Source organism: Rhinolophus hipposideros (genome assembly GCF_964194185.1).
Source record: "Rhinolophus hipposideros genome assembly, chromosome: 13".
Classification (NCBI taxonomy): domain Eukaryota; kingdom Metazoa; phylum Chordata; class Mammalia; order Chiroptera; family Rhinolophidae; genus Rhinolophus; species Rhinolophus hipposideros.
In genome coordinates, this window is record NC_138059.1 from 66261608 (window position 1) to 66287918 (window position 26311).

Here is a 26311-nt window from a genome sequence, read left to right on the forward strand (position 1 = left end):
AGCAGCTTGTACTGTACCAAGCACATTTTCATTACTGGGAACAAAGCACGCTGCGGGGGGAAATTTGATAGGTGGCTTCCACTCAAAGGACAAGATGCATTTATCTGAAGGCAATTTAGTGGTTTATAATGGACTGCAGGGCCCCTTTGTCTCCTTGTCACAATCTTCCTGTGAGCATGCCCATGATTCACCATCAAAATTATAGTCACTTCCTACCGCCCCGGCTGTTTAAGTCGCAGTCTCTGTGTCCTGCGATCTTCACAAAGTTAAGTAGAATCCAGGAGTGCAGTTCCATTTTTTAACACAATCTTTTGCATTTGTACAAATAAGAATTGGTCACCAGGAAGTGTCTTTTTGATTATGTCTTGTGCTTTGCCATAGATAAGTACTGAGGCTTTTACAAGTACTTTGATTGCAAGCCATTGGAATGACATCATTTCCCAGCAAGACTTACTATTTCTCTCACGAAAGTCATTGCGTATGCCCACAACATGGCAATAATCCCCCATTTCCCACCAGAATGTGTGCGTCAACCTTGATACTCAGCGTGGGTAAAGGTCTCCCACACATAAAGACGGGGTGCTACCGTAACAACATATTATCTGGATCAGTGATTCTCAAGCTTTATGGTGTGTCCGTGTCATCCAGGGTCCTTGATAAAAACTCAGAGTCTGAGGCCCCTTCCGACTTCGACGAGGATGGCTTTTGTATTCTTTATGGTCTCTCCAAGACGATTTTATTCTTTAGTTTATTAGGGAAAATAACAATGCTGGACTGTCTCCTGGGAGCAGTAATGGCACTGTTTGTCTAGCAATACGCATGGAGTATGCATGGTCCACATAGTAGTCATTTACTAAACATATCGCCAACCCCTTCATCGGCTGCTTTGCTCAGATGCCATCAAGATTGTTCTTAATGGACGCCATTAAGATGTATTACAAAAATTGGACATGGCTGACTGAAGTTCAAATTTCACAGAAATGACAGCTTCCCAGCAAACCAGACTGCAAGTTGTGTGATCACTGCCCCTGCTTAGGAAATATATGTGCTAGAAAAACAATTTCCATGCATTCATCCAGGACCAGAGTCCGTGTTGCTGGGATTTGGGCAATTTCAAAATCCCAGCAACACGGAAGACTGAATGATTTCCCAAGTTTTGCACTGAAACGCACTTGACAACAAAATTTGGCCTGAACTGATGTGAAGCTATTAACAGCCTTTACCTACTGTATAATTCGACGATTTAATGTGAGTATGGAAACATTTCACAGCAGAAATATTATTGATTTGGATTTTCCATTGGCGGTGTTAGGTTGTATTCAGTGTATGCACCCTATTGCCTTTCCATCGTTTAAAAAATGAATTCTGAAATAATATTTGGCCCCAAGATGTTCAGATGTGAAGTTGTGGACCACAATAATCTTATTCCACATTGATGATGGAGAAGTGGGGATGTGTCAGCTGCCTTGACACAGTCCCAAGAGCTGTTACTGATAAAATTCAACCAGATAAGATTTATTTATTAAAACTTAAAGTCATCAACTCTTTTTATTAAGGATAAATGTTAATATATATACCAGGGGTGCCAAAAATGTATACAAGTGGACACTTTGGTCAACGTTGCTCAAGCAGTAGTTCTTTGTAATCAGAAGTGTCTGGACGCTGATGGGAACCACTTTGAGCACCTCTTGTCATTGCAGAAGTCAGACGTGACTTGTAGTCATCTTTTGTTATCGGTGTATATTGAGTATGACAATTTTAATAGTTTTTTCCATTCTTAAAATGTGTATACATTTTTTTGGCTCTCTCACTCCATATATATATATATTATATATATATATGTGTGTGTGTGTGTGTGTGTGTGTATACACATATATATCATATATAAAATATTTACATACTTATATTTAAATTTATATAAATTTACATATTAACCTAAACGGTTTCACAGTTATTCAATATTTGAAATATAGTTGCTATTGTTCTTTGGGTTTTTTACTATGGTTGTTTGTGTTTATTTGTATGATTAGGTATACAAGAAACCACAGTGATTTTAAATATATTTTGTAATAGTAAAAACTTTTTCTCAGGATATTTAAGCAACATATGCATTTTATGAAAGAATCGAATGATGCTTCCATCTGATTCCTTACATAGTTAGGGTTATAGTTAAGTTTGCAAATAATTTCTGAACTAAATAAACAACAGTGTGCATGATTTCCAAATAAGAACTATTAGTTGTGATTGCTAACGTCTGGGTTTTGCCAACCATATTAAGTAATGAGTGCTCCTTATGGCAAAATCAGTTGCCTGTTCTGCTCAAAATCTTGGCTCCAATTCAGAGTTACTATGAGAAGAGGTTATACCCTCATAGCTTGTAATCATGTAATTAGCCAGTGTTCATTAATACAAATTAGTTGCAGACAAATGTTCTTAATGGCAATATTTAAAGAGAATGGAGACCCTTTCTGTGGTGTTTTCTAATAGATAGGCAGATTCACTGTTTAGTTTCAACTATTATAATTTTCAACTTTATGACAGTGTGGAAAGTGTGGTGGCCTTACTAATGAGTCACAGATCAGGTCCTCTGCAATAGGATGGGAAGATTACTACCTTACTTACTACTACCTGGTAGTTGGGTGTGGAAATGGAGGTGGGTGTGGATGACAGTTGAAGAGGACCATCCTGTTCTAGGTTCAAGAACAGACAATAGTCTGGGTTCCCTGTCTTCAGAAGAATACACAAGTGTATTGTGTATTCTTGATTGTTCCATAGCTACTAACTCATAGCATTGGTTTTTCAAGTTCCTTCCTTTTGGTGAGAATTTTACTGCATTCTAGAAGTGCTTCTTAGAGGCCACAGAAAAAGCCTAAGCAAGGGGAGGGATTTTCAAAATGGCAGCCCAATACCCACTGCAGATTTACACCACATATGTACAATCAAGAATGTTCAGACTATTTATAATACCAACATATATCTTCTAACTCAAAATGACAAAGTTAAACAAATACAGTCTTCAGAAATTATTTAAAGTATTCTCAACTTGGGCTCTCTGAGGAGTGGGGACACGGTATCCAATGTACTGTATGTATGCAAATTGTTTATTTTTCCTGGAAAAAATTCTGTGATGTCCCTCAGCTTCTCAGAGGCTCCACTGACCCCTCCAAAAAGGTTAAGAACCCTCATTTTAGAGGAAATTACAACCTACAATTCCCAAACTACAAATGCGTATCTGTTTTTTATTGGAAGTTTGTACCGACCTGTACAACTCATCCTGAACTCTGGCTCTGGGCAGAAAGTCCTTCTGGGAGTTGAGCGCCAAATTCTCATTTGATCGCTCATTCCATTAGAAGATTGTTTCCTGATGCTTAAAGGGCGGTTGTCTGCGTTGTCTTCTAAGATAGCACCTTCCAGCCCCAAGTTTGTTTCCTCCTTTCTTAGCTCTCCCCAGTGGTTACTTCTCCATTTCAGAGCCAGCCCCTGGCTATTGGACATGAGGATACATTATAGTAGCTGTCTCAAACAGCTGTGTATTCCCTCCACCAGTCTCTGGGAACAAAGCAAACCATTCCCAGCCCACCCTTTGCTGTCCTTATATTGCTGTGATTAAAAGTAATTGGTTGCTCTGGAATTGTTTTGCAACTCAGTACCAGAGCAAAGAGAGTCAATTCTGAGCATCCCTGGCAAAAGAACAATATAGTGAACCAAAAATTAAACTAAAAATAGTTTTATCATATTGTCTTACATGTATGGTCTAGCCAAACAAAGAATATTTCTTCAGTAGAGGCATCTCATAACATTATGGCATAAGGTGTGGTTTCCATCTTGACAGCGTGCTAGAAAGTAAAGGATATAACAAAGTATTTATGGATAGTCATCCCTAACTTTAGTAGTTGGTTTTGTTTTGTTTTGTTTTGTTTTGTTTTATAAATCACATATTCCGGCTATACCACTTGTTGGGATTAAAAGATCTATTTTTCCTTTCTTTAAATTTGCCTTTCATACCATCAGTGATAGGTTCCGGTTTTAGAACGTGTTACGGGATTCACTGGATAAGTTTATCTCACCCATCTCCTGTATGGTTTCATAGGTGTCATTCCATAATTACTTCACCCTATTGTGCTCTATAATCTCTTATAGTCGCATCTTTCAACCCTATGGGAGAAAAATCTGCCTGTTATCTACCACCTCCACCACTGTAATTCATTCAACAAATATTTATTGTGCACCTATTATGTGCATAGGTTTCAAAATAAGCCCTAGGGACACAAATAAAAATGAGATACAGATCCTCATCCTCACATAAAAACTTGAGTAAGGAGGGAATTAGACAAATATATAAGAGATTTCCATACAATATGAAATTGCTATCATGAGATTAAATACAGACATATAATGGAAACAAATAGAAGGGGTGCAAAACTCATTAGGGATTGGAGAGGACTTCCCGGGGGAGGAGACTTAAATGGATGTGTAGGAATTAAGCAAAACAGAGTGGGAAGTATGTTTCGAGCCGAAGGAATGAACTGGAGGTGCAAAATAAATAAATAAACAAACAAAAAAACAAATAAATCAATGACGATAAATATGGAACACTGCGTGTGGTTTGGTAGAGCTGGAGCTTTGAGTTCATGGAATAAAGTGCCACAAAGATGAGGCTGGAAAAATAAGCAGGACCAAATAGAAAGGGTTCCCTAAGTCTGGTAAGGGATTTGGGCTTTGTCCTGAAGATAAAAGGGAGCCATGGAAAGAACAGAAAGGATACTCAATCGTCAGTCCTATCAGTACCACATAGGTCACTCCTTAATTTCTCTTCCCCGATTGTTCCTTGGGGATTTTGTCTCTCCAACTATAGAGAAGAGAGGAACCACATCACACTGTGCCATGTACAACACAAAACAGACATTCAGCAAATAAATGCTGATTGATTGATTGATTGATTGATTGGAATAGTATAGCTACTTCTAGATAGCTATACTTTGGGCCAGCTTAGGGATTTTATGAGTATCTTTTTGTAAATACTCATCTTCTGAAGGTTTTCAAACTCTCTTTGTGAAAAAAACAGAAACAAAACAGGCAACTTCTTTGTGAAGTCACGGTTTTCATTTTTATCTACATTTGTTAGATATTGATACTCTTTAAGGCTGGATAATATTTGAATGGTGGACTAATTCAGGTCAAGTTGAAGTCAACCCATTTGTATGATATTTGAAATTGTGTCACACCAAACTGGTCGTATTTTTATTGACACTGACCCAGAAGAGGAAATCAGATATCATTTTCTGAAACATAGATTTAAAACCAGATTTATGTCCAGGAGATATAAGCAGGGACTTACCGTGTTTCCCTGTAAATAAGACCTAACCGGAAAATAAGCCCTAACATGATTTTTCATGATGACATCCCCTGAACATAAGCCCTAGTGTGTCTTTTGGAGCAAAAAGTAATATATGACCTGGTCTTATTTTGGGGGAAACATGGTATGTGTTGAATACTAGGGCTCTTGGAATGTCAAGATTTACCCCCCAACCTAATAAGATCGTGCCTCTAATTCTTTAATAAGAAATTTAGACCACTGTCTCCTACTACAAAGTGAGTATGGCAGGGAAAGTCACCGTGTTTAAGTCTTAGTAGTCATTCAGACCTAAAATGAATGTTTATAAAAATCCTTCTTAAAGAGCCAATTCTCCTTGGAGAAAATACCGTGTTTCCCCAAAAATAAGACGCTGCTGGACCATCAGGTCTAATCCATGTTTTGGAGAAAAATTAAGATAAGAACCAGTCTGATATTATGTATTATATTATATTATATTATATTATATTATATTATATTATATTATATTATATTATACCCAGTCTTATAGTAAAATAAGACTGGATCTTATATTAATTTTTGCTCCAAAACACATATTAGAGCTGATGGTCCAGCTACGTCGTCTTATTTTCGGGGAAACACAGTATGAAAGGCCCATGACCCATGGCTGCAGAAAGGAAAGGACAGAGCAGAAAAAGGGTCCTATGAGAAGCACAAACTTGATCCACCTCACAATATACATGCCCAGCCCTACATTATCTTCTGAATGCTTCTATCTGAATTCCAGCTAAAGAAAATCCCCCAGCCTATCTTTAAATCCTAAATCCCTCTCTTAATTCTCTCCAGATCTTATATTTGTCAGTTCTTTCAACTAAATAAAGCATTTTAGAATGTATGTGACTTTTGATTCTAGCATGGTAGCATTTGCAACAAGAGGAAAATGAATTCTAAACTGTTCAATAGGCTATTGCACCCTGCATACTATAATTTTATTATAGACATTTCATTTGATGTCTTGGATCTCTCACTGTTTTTAATTGATATAGTTTTCTCTTCCCAAGACGTGTTCACTTTTCAGGTCCATTTTCCAACTGTGAACTGAAATACTGTTGATTACTAAGATGGAAAAAATTACATCAGTAAATGGGAAGTTTCCTTACCATTAAATAGAGTCACAGGGATAATAAATCCCCATGAGATCTAAAGGAAAGGGAATGAGCTGAGGTCTTTTGAAGAGAGTAAAATGACTATTGAAAATAATCTTAGCAAGAAAGCCCCCAAATAATAAAATTTTGGATTATTATTTCAAATATTTAAATTTCATGTTTTCTATATCTCCCTAAGAGTTCCGGTTATAATTTGACATTTCTCACAAGCTGACTCTGATGACATTGGTTTCAGGGGAAGAGGACCCGATTTAGCACCTGCCTTTCTAGCCTTTATTCTGCCACTTCCCAGCGAATGCCTGGTTTGTGCCCCACGCTGCAGTTTTTAGAAGATGCCATGTACCTTCATACTTGAGAGATTTACTTTTGAAAACCCCCTCTTCTCCTTGTTGCCTGCTAAATTCCTACTCATCCCTTGATACTTGGTTAGTCTCTCTTTTTTTTAACTCCTCTGACAGAATTAGTGATCTCTTGTCTCTGCTTACATTTCGCGTTGTTCATATTTTTACTACCCTGTGTTTAGATTGCATTGTGATTATGGTTTTAGTGCAGGCTTCTTTAAATTTTGCCACAGTTTAAAAATGTATTTGTTCATCATGGATCCGTGAATCCCATCCCTTCCTTCTGTGTTCAGCTCTCCTTTTCTGGATGTACATTCTTTAGGCATTCTTTCGAGCACAGGTCTGTAATAATAATTTTTGCAGTCATTTTCTGAAAACGTATTTTGCTCTCACACGTGAAGAATAGTTTAGCTAGGTAGAGATTGCCTTTGCTTAGGACTTCTCACACCATAAGAGTGGTGTAAATTAAGACTTTACACCCATGGATAGTGCAGTGTGGGAATTTTTATTTATCCCAGGAGACACTTCCCACCCTATCCTACCACGTTCCAGAGCCAAGAGCAGGAATAAGCTGGCCTCTCTCCTGTTTGGCTGAATGATTCACCCCTGCCAGCATCGGGCATCTAGATGGCCCCTAACTCTCTACACCCTAAATTACAAATAATTTAGCCATCAACATCCTTGTACTCTTTGGTCCTTGTATGGGAAGAAGTTTTCTAGTCCTCCCTTTCATGGAAGAGGCATTTTTTCTGAAGGTTCTAGCTTTATGTAGGGTTCTCTGTCTTGGCTCCCACTCACACCTCCTGTTCTCACGAGGGAGTCCATGCCCAGTGCACCATGGGTCATGTAGTCAGTTTGTAACTTTATCCACCTGAACGATAACCTCTTCTTTCCAAGGTGGCTCTGTGTTTTTCAGAAATGATGGTTACATTTGAACAGCACTTACAAATGTTTGGCCTTGGGATTGGACTTTAGCTCAGTCCCTATTTTCAGTCCTGGGATTAGAAATATGGTATGGGCTATGTGTTACGATGCCATGAGCACCTTTCCGGTAGACGGTGAATCTTATATTTTATTTTTAATAAAGGGTAGTCTACGTCCATAAATATCTGTGAAATGAATAAATGGGGACACATGCCAGGGGAGACTTGGGTGGAGTCTGTCACTTACTAGGATTCAAATGAATTCCTTATCTGCTCATCTGTAAAATGAAGGCCTTGAATTACAACTAGACATTCTAGAAGGTCTCTTGTAGCTCTGACATATTCTGATTCTAAGAAATACTAAGATACTCCCTTATGAAATTTTAGGCATTAAAGTTGCCTGTCCATAACACAAGTATAAAATGTCACGATATTCCCTCTAAGCAATTATGGCCCGGAGTGAAAACACATCACTGCTCTTTTTTATGTCATCCCTAACTATGGCCCGTACCTTCTCTATGTTGAACGTATTGGAAAAAAAAAAAATGGTATTTGTTTATCTAGAGAATAAATATTCCAAAGAGGTTTTGTTCCATCTTCCAGATGGAATGTCAGTTTCCCTTTAAAAGCACACCCCCTATTTCGAAAGGTTGTATTGGATGGCACTTGAAAAGGAATTGCAGTTGGTTAAATTTAGGATGTTGAACAAATTCCAACCCAAGAATATTATTTGGCACTGGGCCTATGGCATTTTTATGTGGTTCTAAATTGGATAAATTTTAATTCACTTAAAATTTTTCGCTTTCTGCATTTTTTTCTTCTGAGACAGGCAACCAATCATTGCTGTTTATTCTGTCTTTAGCACGAAAGCTAAATTCTGACATATTGTATACAGGTTATCAAATTCCCTGTAAATTTTACTTATTATTATATAGATCCAACCACACGTTAAGACCTATCAGTCACATCTAATAAAATTCTCCTAAAACTGTGCTCTAAGAATAACATAAGAAAATAATTACTCCATAAGTCTTTTCCCCCTACTTACTAAAGCCTTATAGTTCATGGTGTAATTTTAGTAAATTTTGAAGCCCTGGATTTTAATTTCCTATACTTTCTTTTTCCAGTTCCTTTTCAGTTTTTGTATTATGTTTCTTTTGGGCCTCCACTTTATGCTTCCTGGGAGGCAATGTTAATTTTTTAAAAGTTTTTACAAAGAGAGAAACAGGCCTAATAATTTTACTGAGACTGTAGGAAGCCATTTAGGAATCAGCTGAATAAGGATACTGTTTGAAGTCAGGGCAGGGACAGGTCCTTGAAGCAGGTAGAAGAGAAGGTCAAGATAGGGCCTTGAACAATAGCTATCAGAGAGCAGAAGCAGCCACAGAAATGGCTGGGGTTGTCCCTTTCGTTTGTTTATGTGACTCAGTTTCCACAGTTGCTTTAGAGAGGAAATGTCTTACACCCTTCCTTTAGGTCTTAACCACCTTCTTTGGTGAAGAGCACCTGATGGTTTATTCACTAATAGCTGCCCGTTACTCTTCTGTGCACCAAGGATACGTGTAACTCAGACAAACAAAGCCACTGTCATCCCACACTTACCCGGGAGTTGTGCATGTGGGAGAGGTCGAAACAAGAACCAGGGCTGCAACCACATATATAACAACGTCTGTAGCATTAAGTGCTATAAAAACAAGAAACCAAGGAACAGGCTAGGAAGGCACTCCAGGGTGGGGCTGGGGGTGGGTGGGCTTTACTCTGACCAGGATCTCCCTGGGAGGAAGTGACATTGCAAACAAAAGTAGAATACAAGCTGAGAGGGAGCTGTCCTAGGTGCTCCTGAGGAGAGAGCATTCCAGAGAAAACACAAGTGCCAGGGACCTAACAGCAAGAACAAACTCAGCATGGTTGCGGGGTAGAAGGCCAGCATGGCTGGAGCCTAATGCACCATGACAGGGAAGAGTCACAGGAGTCCGCCAGAGATGTAGAACATGCAAATTGGGGTGTCATTGGCCATGAAAGTCATTTGAATTTTCTTCTGCTTGCAACAGTCTTGTAGGCTGAACTATTTGATCCCACTGGTTTTGTGAGCCCACTGCTGCAGCTCCTGCCAGCATCATCCAGCTCCTTGGTAATTTTTAATAGCATCTGAAGAGACTTGCTACACATTCGAGATAGGAAGGCAATGCTCTGTTGTCACAGCTTTCTCTTTCACCTTCTGAATTAAATACGCAAATTAGGGTTCCTCCCCCCTATAACCCCCACCCAAATACATCATCCAGAGAGATCTACCCACTCTTCCTTGGGAAAGAAACTAAGGCAATCCTTGGCAAAGTTGGAGTGAAGTGTTAAACCTGAAAACTCCGCTAATATCCGAAAAATATGTGCAGTGTTAATGAGGAGGGAAGGAAGAAGAAAGAGAATGAATATGAATATTTTAGGGCATGTGTATTCCTAGATGTCCACAGTCTGCCCTCACTTCAAATACCAGCCACAAGAGTGGCGGTCCCCAGGGCCCCCCTCACTTTTGACCACCTGGCTTACAAATTCAGGCATTCGTTTTACCCTCTCAGGTTTGATCATTCACCAGAAAGACTCACCTAACTTACTGGAAGTATTGTGCTTCTGATTACAGTTTTAGTACAGCAAAAAAAGATATAAATTTGAAGAGACACGAATGAGGTGAAGTCAGAAAGGATTCCAAACTTGAAACCCCATTGTCTTCAGGGATGCATTACCCTCTCGGCATATTGATGTGTGACAATATGCAGAGAAACACTAACTAGGGAAGCTCACCCCAGCTTCTGTGGCCAAAGCTTTTTATGGGTTTCATTAAGGAGGCAGGATTGATCAAATCAATGGCCAAGAGGTCAAACTCAATATCCAGTCCCCCTCTCCTCTCCAGAGGCGGGTCTGATCTTTCTGGTATACCCAGCCCCATCTTGAGTCACCTTATTGGCATAAATGATCACGTGTGGTCTGAAGGGCCCACCGTGAATAACAGCGGACACTCTTCTCACTCTGGAAAGTCCAAGGGTTTAGAGGCTCCCTTCCAAGAACCAGGGACAGAGGCCACTCAAATTCTTTATTGCATACTGGGACTCCTCACATCAGATTTGTCATCAATTGCTTATTCTGTGTCCCAGTCCTGAGTACAATTCAGATTGCCTGAGTAAGGAAGAAGTAGCACTCATTGCTTGAATTTCTGTAGCAGACTAGAGCCATGGAATTTCAGGCATCATTATAAAGGGATTATAGATTCATGATGCCCACCCCAAAACATCACACTCCCCTTTTTACAGGCAGCATGTCTGTGTGCTTCGTTCCTAGCTGACAAGTGTCACGATTCTACTCTCTCCTCTACCGAGCACATATTTGTCTGGGCTTGGCAAATTGGGCAAGTGACATAAATATTATGAGAAACAGTGAAAAAAAAAGTCAACCCTAGCTTGTCCTTTTGTCCAATTGAGAGTGATCATAAATAGAATCTAGATGTCCTTAACATTTAGAATCAGAGGCTGCTGTCAACTTTTCAAAATTTCCTTTGTCGACTACCAAAAAAAAAAAAAGAAAAAAAGCACCAAAACAAGAAGAAAAAACATAAAACTGAATGACTCAATGGGCAGATGATGTAATTAACTTCATGCTTTACTGCGTATTGGGCTAGGAGACATGTACCCTTATGGAGTGGTTTTCCAGATGACCTTGAACAGGGCACAGAAACTCTTCTCCATTTCTCAACATGTGTGACAGCTGTGAGGTATAGCCTCAAAATGATTACACCATTCTTTGAAGGAGCTGTAATATATCTTTCTATGACTGCTGGGCCCGTACTGACTTGCAGAGCTCTGTGGAAGATGATGGTCTCATGACAGATGACTTCTGGATGACAAGTCACAAAATTGAATCACCCAAATGTTTAGAGCATTGTGTAGACTAACCATCCAGAAAACTGAATTTTCTTAAAGCTAAATTGTGTTATCTTGGAACCTCAGATCAATGCCCCTCCCCACATTCCACTTCATTCCAAGGGAAGGTTTATTTGATTACAATTCCAGGGGAAGTCTGATATCATTTTACTGGGTTAGCGGGATGTTTCAAAAGCATACCTGGGATTTGTTTAAATCATGCAGACACAGAAAGGATTGTCATGAAGGAATAAGTTTGTTTTGGTTTTTTTTATATACTGACTTATCCCTGGAAATAGGAGGCATGGTTTATACCATGCAAGGCCACACCGGGAAGGAGCAGAGTCAATCAGGACGCAGAGGGAGCGAGAGGAAGTATAGGCAAGAGTCTTTCTTATGATTTTCACTGGAAGGAATGGTGAGGCAGGGTAAGCAGGCTTAGACTGGCTGGTTTGAATCATTTTGGCAGGCTCTTGAGAATGGAGGTTGTTCTTAGTTGTCTGGTACCTGGACCTGATGTGATACGAGCAGAAGAGTGGCCCAGAGTGTAAAAGCTGGATAAGGGGCATGGCTAGGGTGTGCTCTCTGGATTGGTTAGTTTGTATATAAAAGGTAGGATGTCAGGCAAATTGTTTGCCACCTCTGGGAATTAGCTAGCCCTGGGAGGGGTGGTCCTCCAGGGCTAGGAAGGCCCTGAGGTCAAAGCACCAAACACAGAAGCTAGAAAATGTGGTTATTATATGGGTTAGTAAGGGATCTCTTAGAAATAGGTCCTTATGACCTTTCACTTAATTTTTTTTTTATTTTTTACTTAACATTAATATAACGTATGTAATTTTATAAAGCCCTAGAATTAACTCCAAGTATTTAAATTTATTTAGGGGGCAAAGAACAGATCTTACCTCGTTTCTTAAACTTAAATGTTCATAAACATCACCTGTTGAGTTACCAGATAAAATACAGGACATCCAGTTAAATTTTAATTTCAGATAAATAACATTTTTTTTTTTAGGATATATATGGCCCACGTAATATTTAGGACATATTTGTCCTAAACAAACAAACAACAACAAAAAGCACATTGTTTACCTGAAATTCTAATTTTACTGGGCAGATCCTGTCTTTTTACTTGCTTTCTGGCGACTCGGACCCTTTGGGAAATCCTGTCAAAATGCAGATTTGGATTCAGTCTGGGAGGGGCTTGAGATTCTCCATTTCTAACCATTTCACAAGGTTTGTCAATATTGCTCTTCCTTAAAGGATACTATATTTTGATTTGCAAAACTCTATTGGGCACCTTGGGACTACTCCCAATGTCCCGTAATAGCATTTAGTCAACAAATGCTACTGACTAAGGAAATGGAATTTAGTCACCTTAAATTCTACAGAGTAAAATAATTGGTTCTCTAAAGAACACTACTTGATTATTATTCACATATCTACCTTACTGTTTTGCCAACAAAAACCTCATCCATTTTCTAGATGAGAGATTACTTAGGTTCTGATTTATACATAAAATCCTTTGAATGTGCAGATCCAAAGACTTTGAAACCAGAGTTAGAAATTCAAACTTAGTTTTGGAAGAATATAGAGATTATTTCTAAAAGCAAAGAAAATGATCGGGATGATTGTCAGCCTACTATAATATTCTCGTCTTCGCATGAAGCTCACACCTAGACATACACTATTTTACACAGCAATTGAAATTGTATATTGAGACATTCAGCTAAAGCAACTGCAATTTTTCTTCTGTTTAGGAACAATCTGGTACTTCCATCTTCAAAGCTGTTATTTACATATCAACAGCTTTGTTCAGCTTCCCTGTTCTTTGGTCAAGTGTGAAATTACAATGAAAAACAGAGAACAGGGTGGCACTCACAAATAGTAAGATCAAAAGAAGCCAAGGAAGGAGTAAACAATATTAGAACAAATAAACAATACCAAATAAAAATGCACATGGATTGTCTTAATTTAAAGTGAACTGAAGTTTCATTGTCATAATTTTTTTAACGATCTAGATGTTTATTTCTTCATCAGTTTAAGTCTCATCAACATGCGGAATGTGAGGTATTTTTTTTAATTAAGAAAGTTACTGAAATAACAGTGGCCAGTAAAATGATTTTATGTAACTCAACATTATTTAATCAGATAAACTTTAACAGACACTTACAACCTTTCTCTGTGCTGGATGATTGCATGCCAACTCCATTAGACAAGCAAACTGTCATTGATTAGGTTTATAATATTTTATTATGCCATCATGAATTTTATGCTATTTTTATTTCAAAGACCTATAGACCTTTGAGGGGATGGATGTGCCTTGGGGGAGAGCACGTAGTCTGAGATAGATACCCCGTTTTCCTGAAAATAGGACCTACACCGGAAAATAAGCTGTAGCGTGAAATTTCAGGATGACATCCCCTGAACATAAGCCCTAATGCATCTTTTGGAGCAAAAATTAATATAAACCCAGTCTTATTTTCAGGGAAACATGGTAGGTAGATAGATGTGAGAGAGAGAGAGAGAGAGAGAGAGAGAGAGAGAGAGAGAGAGAGAGAGAGAAAGTTTTCAACCTTACTGAATTGACAAAGTACCAAACTCACTTTGGTTTATTTTACAAATTAGAAGCTGAAGAACTATAACACAAAATTTTATTATAATGGTTTATTCTAATGCATATTTTCCATAATTCATCCCACCAACAGTATATGTTTCTTGTTTTCTGAATAACTTCACATTCATGGTTATACATATTGCCCTATGCATGGTATATTGGTTGGAAGGGGCATCTGTGAGCCAACTCAACCAAAATTAAGCCGAGAAACCTAGAAGACAAGTTCACATATTATAACAACCTTATTGCAACCTGAAGTCCCTTTGGAAACCTGCAAAAATCCTTCCATGAGATGCTGAGACCACTCAGTGACTATAAATCACATCATAGCTGATTTTTCCTTTTGTGGATATTTGAGTCAGTGCAAAGTCCTAGATGAAATTTTCTCAACATTGAAATATAAACCAAAAAAGTGCATAACTTTATGCTAGCATGATTTTCACAAGGTCATTATTCAGCTCATAATTCAGTCTCTAAAAATATGGCAATTTATTTCTCAAAGGAGTTTGATCCAGGTGTTTTAATACTTTTATGAGAGTTTTATATCCATTGAACTTCTGTGGAAAATATTGCCAGCTATTTTTATGAGTGTCTGCACTAAATTTTGACTGAGACCTTTACCAGTATACAGATATATAGTGCTTACCTCAATTCAGTGTTGGTGTTAAAAATGTATGACTTCCCATGGATTCAGGTACAGGTATTATTCAAAATAAAATAAAAAGAGGAATGGACATGTGACTATTGCAACTATTCCCTGGGAAAATGGCATTATAGTATAAGGCGAAAGAAGCTTATTCATATTATTTGAATCATTTGAACTGCCACAGTATATAGACTAATTACGGACTGGTCTAGATAGGAATTTAAATCAAAAATGTCTATTTGGGGACTTTTGTGTGTGTGTGAACTGTGGTTATCTCTTGGGAGTTTTTGTATCCTTAGGATGTATATTAGTCACAGGGTCTTCAATACAGTGAAAAGAGGAATGGCAGCCCCATGTTGACCATGCCAGGCTCCCTTGGGGTGCCCTGGCCCCAGCAATAGGAATGGAAGGAATGGAGCTGGAGTTAGGACGGACTTTCTGTCTCCAACTAGAAGATTATAGTTGGAGGGCAGGAGACTCTTTCTTCTGGGAGAAAATATTTGCAAATCATCAACTCTGGCAATGGACTTGTATCCAGAATATAGAGAGAATTCTTAAAACTCAACAGTAAGTAAACATACTCAGTTGACAAATCAGTGGAATGGAGAGGGCTTGGGTCCCTTGGGCCGACTGTAATAATTGCAGTTAAGAAATGTTAGTTGAGTCAACGACTGTACCCTCTGTTAAGTGTTTATAACCCAGGGAGGGCTCAGGGCCCATTCATCAAGTAGAACAGCCGCAAGAAGGCCCCAGCTTGAGCAGAAAGCTTGTGTTTCAAAGGCTGTAGTCACTGATTAGTTAGCAGAGAGATGCCTTCAGGGTCCCTGTGGCTAATATCTGAAGCAAGGTCTGCACCATGGAGGGCTGGCAGCAGTGGTCACACCCAGGAGGCAGTACACTGCAGTGTTGAATCACCTGGGAAACAGGTAGCGAGCAGCCTTCTTCGTGGCCGGGCTGTCTTGGGCCGCATTCCAAGGCCTGCACCTTCGTAGCTGGATACCTTGGCCAAGTTAATGCTTCTGAACCTCAGCAAAGAAGATAAACCAGCTATGGCGTAGAGTTAATGTGAAAATGAAAGGGGATAATATACATGAGACCTAATGCATAGTAGCCGGGCATTAAGTGGTAGCTAGGATCACTTATAAGGCAATAGCTCTGTCTGCAGAGAGTCATGAGTAAACCTTTGAATCTGCACTCCACAGACTACCTCTGCCAGAGAAGTGCTGAAGAGACCACAGGTAGGGCGGGAGGGTAACTGATGTCTGCAGAGAACAGGCAGTAGAGGAAAGGGGTCAGAAGAGGGTCTCGTGACTGAACAATACACCTAGCTCCAGAAGATTCCTGAGCTAGAATGGATCTCAGAGAGCCTGCAGCTCTGATGATGGATAGTGTTATCTGCTGTATTTGTTTCCTAGGGTTGCCATGACAAACTGCCACAAACTATGGGACCTAAAACAACAGAAATTTATTTTTACACACTTCTGGAAGCTAAAAGTCCAAAATCAAGGTGTCAACAGGGCCGTGCTCCCTTGGAAATCTGTAGAAGAATCCTTACTTGCCTCTTCCTAGCTCCTGATGGTTTGCCAATATGTCTTTGTTTAGGGGACATAATAATTCAACCTATACACCTCGTTAGTATGAGTTAGAGGTCTTCATTTTAATTTTGTACTCAATGTGCTTACGAGCACAGATGGCTGCTTGTTTTACAAAGTGAATATTCTGGCTTTCTTGAACCAAGGGGAAAGTTCCGTTCTTGAGAGCTCAGGGAAAAGGAAAACTGTCCCCCTACCATGCCTGGCTCCTTCCTTACCGTAGGGTCTCCATGTCTGTGGCAAAGGCTGTTGGAGGGGAGGGGGGATATGGAGTGGGCAGCCTCTCCATCCTGCAGGCCAGCTGAGGAAGCCTGTCCAGGAGTCCTGCCCAGCTGGGGAAGACTGCCCCCTGTAGTCTTCAGCAGCTGGACATGTGATGCTGCCTTCTGGCCAAAACTGCCCGAAAATTCTGCATCTTCTCACAATGGGCTCAGCCCAGAAGTGGGCAGTGTAAAGCTCAGGTGGCAGGAAAAGCCCAGCCTATCGTGAGTTGGAGGCACTTCAGGGTCTCTGCAGTGAGGGGCATGCCCTGAATCACCTGGGAAGCAGGTAGCAGCCTTCTGGGAAAAGAGAGTCAATTGCTGGGGTAGATAGCTCCCCCTCACTTCCTGTCATTGCTGTTTTCTCTCTTTCTGTCTTCCTGTTCTCCCATTCCATCCCTCCACCCCATCCCCAGTTATCCTCCATCCTGAGTATAACCTGCATGATGTCTAACACCAGTATCTGACATGCATATAAGCTGGGGTTTGTACATCACAGGGCTGATGAAAGGACAGTCACATGGACAATTGTTGAGTCATGACTCTGGATCTTGGCTGAATATTTGAACTTCACCTGGCAAGTTTTAAAAATTCCAATGACTAGGTTTTCCCCAGACTAATTACAACAGAATATTGGAAAATAGAACCCCAGTATCAGTGTTCCTGATTCCAAATGGTTGATTCTAATGTTTGGCCCAAGTTTTAAAAGCATTGATTTACTAGGAAGCAGAGTAAAGGGGCTTAGTTACTCATCTAGCAACAGTGTTTGGCCCTACCTATAGCTAATTGGAAAGTTACTGCAGTAGATTTGGTAAGAGAGTAAGAGCAGGTAGGCTTGGAGAGCTGAGGCAGCTTCAAGCAGTCATGAAAGGTGAAATCAACAGAGCTTGGGAAAATTGATAAGGAGGTCTAGATAATGCCCAGATTTCAGGTTCTATTAAATCAGTATAAGGAAGACAAGGAGGGGAAAAATACGATTTTGGTTTTGGACACGTTGGATGTCCTGGACTTCTGGAACTATCCAGATGGCAGTGTTAGATGCTCAGAAGCCAGGTAAGCCAGAGACATTATTTGGAAATCATTGGCATAAAATGATACCTAAAGCCCTGGGTGCCAAGGAGATTGTCGTGGGAGAGCAGGTAGAGTGGGCAGAACAGAGCTGTAGCCAGCAGCTGCGTATACAGGGCAGAGGAAAGAGGGCCAGCAAAACAGTCTGAGGCGTTGCCTGGATAGAGGGAGAACCAGGAGAGTGTCACAAAAGACAAAGGAGCAGAGTTTCAGGAAGACAACTGAGGGGCAGGTCAAATGAAGATACTAGGTCACCTATTGTGTTGGTTGAATTTGGCAATATAGAGGTCAGTGGTGACTGAGGCCTGGCCGTTTTAGCAAAGTGCTGGTGGCAGCAGCCTGACCACAGTGAGGTTGAAGAGAGAAATAAGGAAACAAGAGACAGCAAGGCTGGATGACTCTTCTGACAGATTGGCTGTGAATGGAAAGAGTGGCTGGAGGAGAATGCAGAATTCCGGGAAAGAAGTGTGTGTGTGTGTGTGTGTGTGTGTGTGTGTGTGTGTGTGTGTGTGTGTTGGTGTGTCTGTGTGTGAACTTAGAGAAACAACAGAGATTTCTATAAGGAAGGATATGGTCTAAAAACATTTTCATTTAAACCTTTCCTTATAGGAGGCCGGGTGGGGGTTGGGGACGGGGAGTAGGTGCCGTGGGGTCTGGTGCTGGAGTTTGGGTCCTGACAACAGAGAAAAAGAGAGGCTTCCAGGAATAGAAGGAGCCAAGGAATAAGTGTGAGCGAATCCCAAGAACTGAGGAGTTTCAAAGTCAAGGAAATCAAGAGTGGTCTTCAAGTTCAAGTTATGACTAGGGCCAAAACCACGACACGAAGCCAAGGTTAGGTTTCCTGTGAGATGTGCATGGTATAGAGGAGATACAGTTAGGAGAGTCTGGGAGCTGAGCCTTTCTTCGTCTTCACCTAGCCTGTCATAAAGTTGCAAAACTGCCCATTGCAGAGTCGCTCTTTAGTTTCTGCTCCAAACAAAGCAGGCCTCACGGTGTCTGCTGAGCAAATGGAATCAGAATTTTGGTAAAGAGGCAGGAGGAGAACAGTCAAGTCTTGGAATGGCTACGGAGGACAACAAAACAGGAAGCTGATGAGGGACAAATAAAAGAGTGGTCCAGGTGAAATTGGAGACTAGAATTCGGTGGCATCAGCCCTTGAGGTTGAGTGATTGCGTCCATATGTGCTTGGCAGCCCGGGTATAATAACCAACAAACAGCCTTGTGAGATGGATCCTGCCTGGCAGGTGTGGCAGAAGTCCAGGGGCCGGGCGATCCAAAAGGCCGGAGAAAGAATGAGCCAAATGGGAGCAGAAGCAGTGTTTATACACGTACAAATATAGCTATATAACCGTATAGCTAATGAATGACTCAGGTATGAAAATTCACCCCAGCCTATTGTCAGATGGCACTTTTCTACTTTTGAAGAGTCTAATCCCCGCTTCCTTCACTCAGAAAGACCATCTTACCCCACGTTTGTTACACAGACCTGTCCATTTCCATTTTCCTCTCGAAAGGAGAATGTTTTACTTTCTCTTCTCGTTGTTGCAAGTTATCAGGTAGACAGAGAAGCAGTTGAAGTTCCAGAGGTACTTCTGCTGTGAGGACATAATATTTCAATAGTGATTGAACTGGCAGTCACTGAAAACAAATCAGGGCTCATCGTTCCATATTCTTTTGAAGAAAGAACATTGGTTATTTCCCATGGGACTTTCATTAATGGACACAATGCAGAACTCCACAAACTAACCTGCTTTGACATTTATTTAAAAGATGCCAAATGCTATGAACTGGATTACCCTAACACGTCCTAGCTCTGCTGGATAATTAAAGGGCAGCTGGAAAATGAGGATAAAACTGTGCCAATATTTTACAAGAAGAAATTGCAGGGCTCTCTCTCTCCTTTGTTTAATGAACTTAGTCTGAACTAATGAGACAGTTATGTCGGGGCTCGTGGTGGGGTGGGGACAGAGTGGGACAGAGGAGGGAAGGTTGCTTTTTCTCTTGTTTTACAAAGAGCCTTGTTTATCCTGGTATGTAAAAGAGTTGGCGGGATACAGGGAAGTATATGAATCTTTTTCGTTTTAATAGAAAAATTTTCATTCTTGGCTCATTTTTTCTATTTTATGACATGATATTACATTGTAAAATATGGAAGTGAAACTCACCCTGAGGAATAAGGAATGCCAGCTCCCTATATTTTTATTGGAAATTAAGACATAAAATATCTTAATGAGAATTTATGAGAAAAAGAAAAAATCTAGATAATCTGGGCAGAATCCTGCAAAGGAGCATGTCTCCTCTAGACACTCAATAAATATTAATGGATGGTCGTGAGAATTTAAATTTGATTCTCTGCTCCAACTCTGCTGCCTTCTTTCTCCTATCACAGTTACCTAAAATTATGCAGCCACAGTGTGCAAGGCTTTCAACAGAACATATATTTTTGTCTTTGCGTGCAGTGAATTAACCGCACTACAGCATGGGTGATTGGGAATGCTGTGATCTGCAGCATTTATTAAAAGTGAGCAAATCACCATTCTCGTCTTTGGAAAAGGTCAAGGTTGGAGGGTGGGATGGGGCAGGTGGCCCATGGCAGTTGTGCTCATGGGAGGATGCTTTTTCAGGCTAAGGCCAGGGGTGATTGCTGAGTACCTAAGTGAGACCAGGTCAGTGTTAAGGTCCAGGAGCAAAGCCATCGGAATTCAGATAAGGTTATCAATGTCACAGGCAGAAACAAAGAAATTCAGCATGGCTGGGGTAGAGTATTGAGAATTTGGACAGCCTCTGCCTAAAACAAATGAATCAGTGGTCCAGGTAGGCATTTCGGGTACATGCCTTAACTTAGTCTTTGTTTCTTCTCTGGGGGCTTAATAAGATCCTGCCTGGTGTAAGGAGAGATCTGGATTTCATGGAAGGCCGACAGGTTGGGAGCCAGACCAACCCAGCTTGAATCTCAGCTTGAGTATTTACTACCTTCTTGGACTTAAGCAAGTAAACTGACCTCTCTACACCTCTATTCTCCAAACTAGGAAGTGGGGGTAATAATACCTTTCTGTCAGGTTGTTGTGAGCATTAAATGAGGTAATGTATGAAAGCATCTAGCTTACAAGAGTCGCTGAATAACTCTCTCTCTCTCCCCCTTTCATGAGTCAACATTCAAACAACTTAGATGATTAGGCCGATACAGAAATCCCTATTTTTCAAATAGGACAAGGAAGACATTCCCTTGCCCAAGGTCTCAGGATGTGGTTGTCAAATTTGGCCCCTGGTCCGGCAGCGCTAGCATCACCTGGGAATTTGGGACCCATCCCAGACTTCCTGAGGCAGAAACTCATAATTAGAAGTCAGAAACCCAACAACCTGTTTACCAAGCCCTCCAGCTAATACACACTGAAGTTTGAAAGCTATTATATTAGGATAAGTCTGGTCAGTAACTCACAGTATACAGCAGGTACAGAGCTCACAGACCTCGAATAAATACTAGCTTATACTGAATACAGTCTCCTTTTCACCCCTCCATATTCAGCTGGTGTTGGCAGTACATAAGTTTGAGCTGTGCAGGATTGGCCTCAAGTGGATATCTAAGTGATGATACCTAAGTTCTGGACTAGAGGACATCAGTGATTTCCAAAATTCTTTCTACTGTCAGAATATGTTTGCTCACATATCTTAATCAGGTTTGGGAAACAGATATAGTACTCATCACCTCCCTGTTGCATGAAGTCGATTTTTTTTTTTTTAATAAACAGGAAGGGAATTTCGGTTTTGCAATTTCATTAAGATATGATTGGCATATAACATTGCATATATATAACATTTAAGGTGTGCAACATAGTGGTTTGTTATATGTCTATATTGGGAAATGATTACTACGCTAAGTTTAGTTAACATCATCCCCTCTCATAGTCACAATTATTTTCCTTGTGATGAGTACTTTAAAGATCTACTCTCGTAGCAACTTTTGAATATATAACAGTGTTGTGAACTCCCGTCACCATGTTGTATGACATGAAGACACTTAGTGGGCCCCATCACCCACGCTTCCCTTCCTCCCAGCTGAATTTGGTAACTGGGCCTCAACCTAGCCACTGGGTACCATGGGATGTTTCTACTATCGCAGAACATCAGAATCTGCAAAATAGTTATGACTCTTAACAACAGTAGCCCAGAGAATAAGCTTCCAAGCGCCTGTGATAGTTCAGCTGGGGATTACAAGGAATGGGGTCAATCTACAATATTGGACTTCCGCAGTCCAGAGAGGAGATGCACCTAAAGGATCACTACACCCAATCATGCAGGCCCTATGTCGAGTGCCACCTCACTATGCACTTGCAGTGACTCCTCAGCAGTGTCTGTCTTACTTTGGATTAGCGACACACCTGCTTCCTCTCCCTCACTGACTATCCGTGGAAGAGAAAAACAAAAGATAGCCTTGAGCTCCTTGAAACACATGCATTCACAACTAAGCCCCTTTCAACAATGCCCAAGGAGAGTCATAAACAACACCTGCTCTTTCTCTCTTATATATACAGTGGCCACCGAAGGATAAGCATTGTTCCGTCAAGGCCAACACTTGCTAGAGTGATTGCTTGAACCTTCAGGGAAGAGACTGTTTATAATAAGAGGAAAATGGATTAATCAAAACTCTAGCCTTCAGCTGTCAGCACTGAAGTACAATATGCCAATTGGAGTATGAGGTGGCTTTGACAAGAATGTCATCTTGCTTGCTTTAGTCAATCCTATTTGGAGCAACCTGATTTAAGCAATGATTTTCTCTGCAGCAGATGAATGCGTACCAACAAAATCCATTAGCTATGAAAGTTGTGGCATTGATTTTAGAATAAAATGCTGTTGCAAAAGAAGGAAATCATATTCTAATATCTCTACTGCTGACATCCTGCATAAGCCTCGGGAGAGATCTACTTGCAAAAGTATATCCCCTTTGTAAAGCACCAATAAGTTGTCTATCTCAATCCGCAGCCTACTAGGGTCTATAAAATCACCGGCAGGTATATTTAAATTAAACATCTAACACAAAAAACTTTTTTAAACTGGCATTCCTTCCTGGGTTTATAGATGTTCATATTTCTGTAGATTCTTTATGAAATACGTTGTATTGCCACTGATAGTTGTGAGTAATGCTATCCCCCTGTTTTAAACAAACATACGCAACCGTGTCACCAGCGTTACATTAGGAACACATTTCAAAGTACTGCATGCTTCACAGAAGATGACTTTCTGACACAGAAAGTGGTCAGGAGGGGGCCCCCAGTGATTTTGAAGCCATAAAAGCTTTATTCATTGCTTTCAAATTTTCCAAGCACGAAAGATATGACTCTCTTTGTACGGATACCTGCTAGTCCCATTCTTTTGGGTTTTTTAAACATATTTATTATGATATAATTTCATACTATAAAATTCACCCATTTAAAGTATAAAAATTTAATGATTTTAGTATACGCACAGAGTTGTGCACCCATCGCCACAATCTAAATTTACAATATATTTATCACCTCAAAAAGATATTCCATGTCCATTAAGGAGTTACGTTCTCCTCTCCTGCCCCAGCCCTAACCAACCATTAGTCTGTATTTTGACTCTGTTTCATACACATGGAATCACTCAATATGCGGTCTAGTTTCCTTCACTTTGCATAATGTTTTCAAGGTTCATCTATGTTGTAGCGTATATCAGTATTTCATTCCTTTTAATTATCAAATAATGTACCATTATATGGATATACCACGTTATATTTATCCATTGATCCATGGATTGTTTCCACTTTGGGGCTTTTATGAATAATGTTGCTGTGAACATTCATTTACAAGTTTTGGGAGGACATGTTTTCATTATTCTCAATGTGAAATTGCTGGGTCATATGGTAGCTACATGTTTAACATTGTAAGGAATTGCCAAATCATTTTCCATTTTGCATCCCCTCCAGCAATGAATGAGGGTTTCAATTTTTCTATATCCTCACCAAGGCATGTGCTTATTTGTCTTTTTGATTATAGCCATCCTAATGGGTGTGAAGTAGTATCTCACTGTAGTTTTGATTTTCATTTCCCTAATTGTTAATGATGTTGGGTATCATTTCATATGTTCATTGGCCATTTATATATCTTCTTTGGAAAAATGTCTATTCAAATCCTTTGCCCAACTTTTAATTGGGTGATTTAACTTTTTATGGTTGAGTTGTAAGAGCTCTTTATACAGGGGGTGCCAAAACAATGTATACACATGACTTGTATTCATTTTTTGTTATCAGTGTATATTGAATATCACAATTTTAATACAGTTTTTTCCTTTCTTAAAACATGTATACATTTTTTGGCCCCCTCTGTATATTCTGAATATAAGTCCCTTATCAGATATATGATTTGGAAATATTTTATTTCATTCGGTATGTTGTCTTTCCTTGGCATATGTTTTTGTATTTTTTGTGCTGTATTATTTGCAGCACAAAAGCTTTCAATTTTAATATAGTTCAATGTATCTATTTTTTTTTTCTTTTGTTGCTTGTGCTTTTTGGTCTCACATCTGAGAAACCATTGCCTACTCCAAAGTCCCAAAGGTTTATGCCTGTTTTCATCTAAAAATTTTATAGTTTTAGTTCTTGCATTTAGGTCTATGATCCTTTTGAGTTAATTTTTGTGGATGGTGTTAGGAAGAAACCCAACGTCATTCTTTGGCATGTGGATATCCAGTTGTCCCAGCACCATGTGTTGAAAAGTCTGTTCTTCCCCACCCCTCCCACCCCACCCCCATTGAATTATCTTGGCACTCTCCTCATTCCTTTGAAAACTAAGTGACATAAAAAGATAAAATAGTAAGATTTTCATAGATTAAAAGATTCACTGAGAACCAGATAAGGTGGCTGTGAGTGCTGAATGCTGTTAATGGCCTGGAGTAATTTAAGAGCCTGACTCAGCGTACACTGGACACCGATTAAGTACTTTGTGTGTGCTGGGTTCTGAGATAGAAAGGTGAATTGACCATAATTTCTATCCAATCTCTCAGTCCACCTGGGAAGACAGGTATGCAAACCAATACAGCAACATAGTAAATGTTCTGATAGAAATATGTACATGGCAAAATGGAAACGTAGCAGCCCAGTTGCTTAACTCTCCCTGGCATGAAGTTCGAGCTCAGCCATGAGGTTGGAAAGGGCATGCCTGGAAGAAGGTAAAGGGTAGTGGAGTGAAGTGATCTTCAGTTGGAAGACCATTGGACAGGAGGCTTGGAGTGTGTGTGGAGGGAGGGGAATACTTGGAGATGAGATGGAAAGGCAGTCATGTTATGGAGAGCTCTGCATGCCTTCTTCAGGAGTTTGGGCCACAGAGACACTGAAGGACCTTAGGCAGAGGCGGTTTAGTGAATTCCTGGGAGGTTTTGAGCCTTCTTTGGGAATCTGCTTTAGCAATAGGTGGTCCCAGGTCTGGATTCATTGCCCAGGAATCATAGACCTTTCATTTTCTCTAAACCATGCCTCAGGTGCTTACATTTCTCCTTAAATACGAAATTTTCCACTCTAAGGGTCCCCATCATAGGTCCAGTTCCCTACTTTATATTATAGCAGTGGCCCCAATAAAAATGAAAACCTAAGTAAGGTAAAATAATAACTTCTCCAGACATTACCATTATCTCATCAGAGGCCAACCAATTCTTACAAACTTGGAGGTCAATTCCCTTATTAGTTACCCTTGGGAGAAAGAAAATAGCCCGTGAAGTTATAGGAGTACCAGAGACCCTACAGCTTTACTCTATTGTTACAATTCAAAAAGATCTCTTCATCAGCCGTCCTGGGATAGCCCAGAAAACAGTAAAAGCCGTTTTACTTACGCTAATGGAGTCAGGACACAGACACCTCCCTATAACTCTCCATCCCATATGTCGTCTATGTGTCCAAAGACCTTAATGATATTTAATGATGCCTAATATTAAGACATAGGGGTGTGTGTGTGTGTGTGTGTGTGTGTGTGTGTGTGTGTGTGTGGTGTTTTAACTGAAAAGGTCTCTTAGGAGAACAATCTGTAACAATCTGTAATGCACAACCTGAGGTCCAAGGAGCACTGTTTGTTAAACAGAACAAGAAAATGTCCCTAAACACTTTAAGGGATAAATAAAATCTTCACAATCGATAGGAAGGAAGGTCGCATAGCAATTGGTGTTGGAGCGGAGTCATACCACTGAATTTAAGCCGTGTCTGTCATTTACCCGCTATGTGATCTTGAGCAAGTTACTTTTCGAAGCTTTAGCTCATTGATCTATAAAATAAAGAATAATAATAGCGCCTGCCTCATAAAGCCGTGGTGAGGATTAAACAGGATAATCCACGGAAAAGGCTTTGTAGCCAGCACAAATGAAGTGCTCCATAAATGATCTCTGTGATTATTACTGAGGCCAGAAAGCTTGCTTGGTTCACTTCAGAAATCAGTGTTGATGCGGTACACTGAAAATAATAATGTGTGTTCATTGT

General features: G+C 40.0%; 1 protein-coding gene across 2 annotated transcripts in view; it reads left to right on the forward strand.

Moving 5' to 3' along the window:
• The window catches only part of KCNB2 (potassium voltage-gated channel subfamily B member 2), a 355340-nt gene that overhangs the window by 182315 nt on the left and 146714 nt on the right, over positions 1-26311 (forward strand). The window lies entirely within an intron of this gene.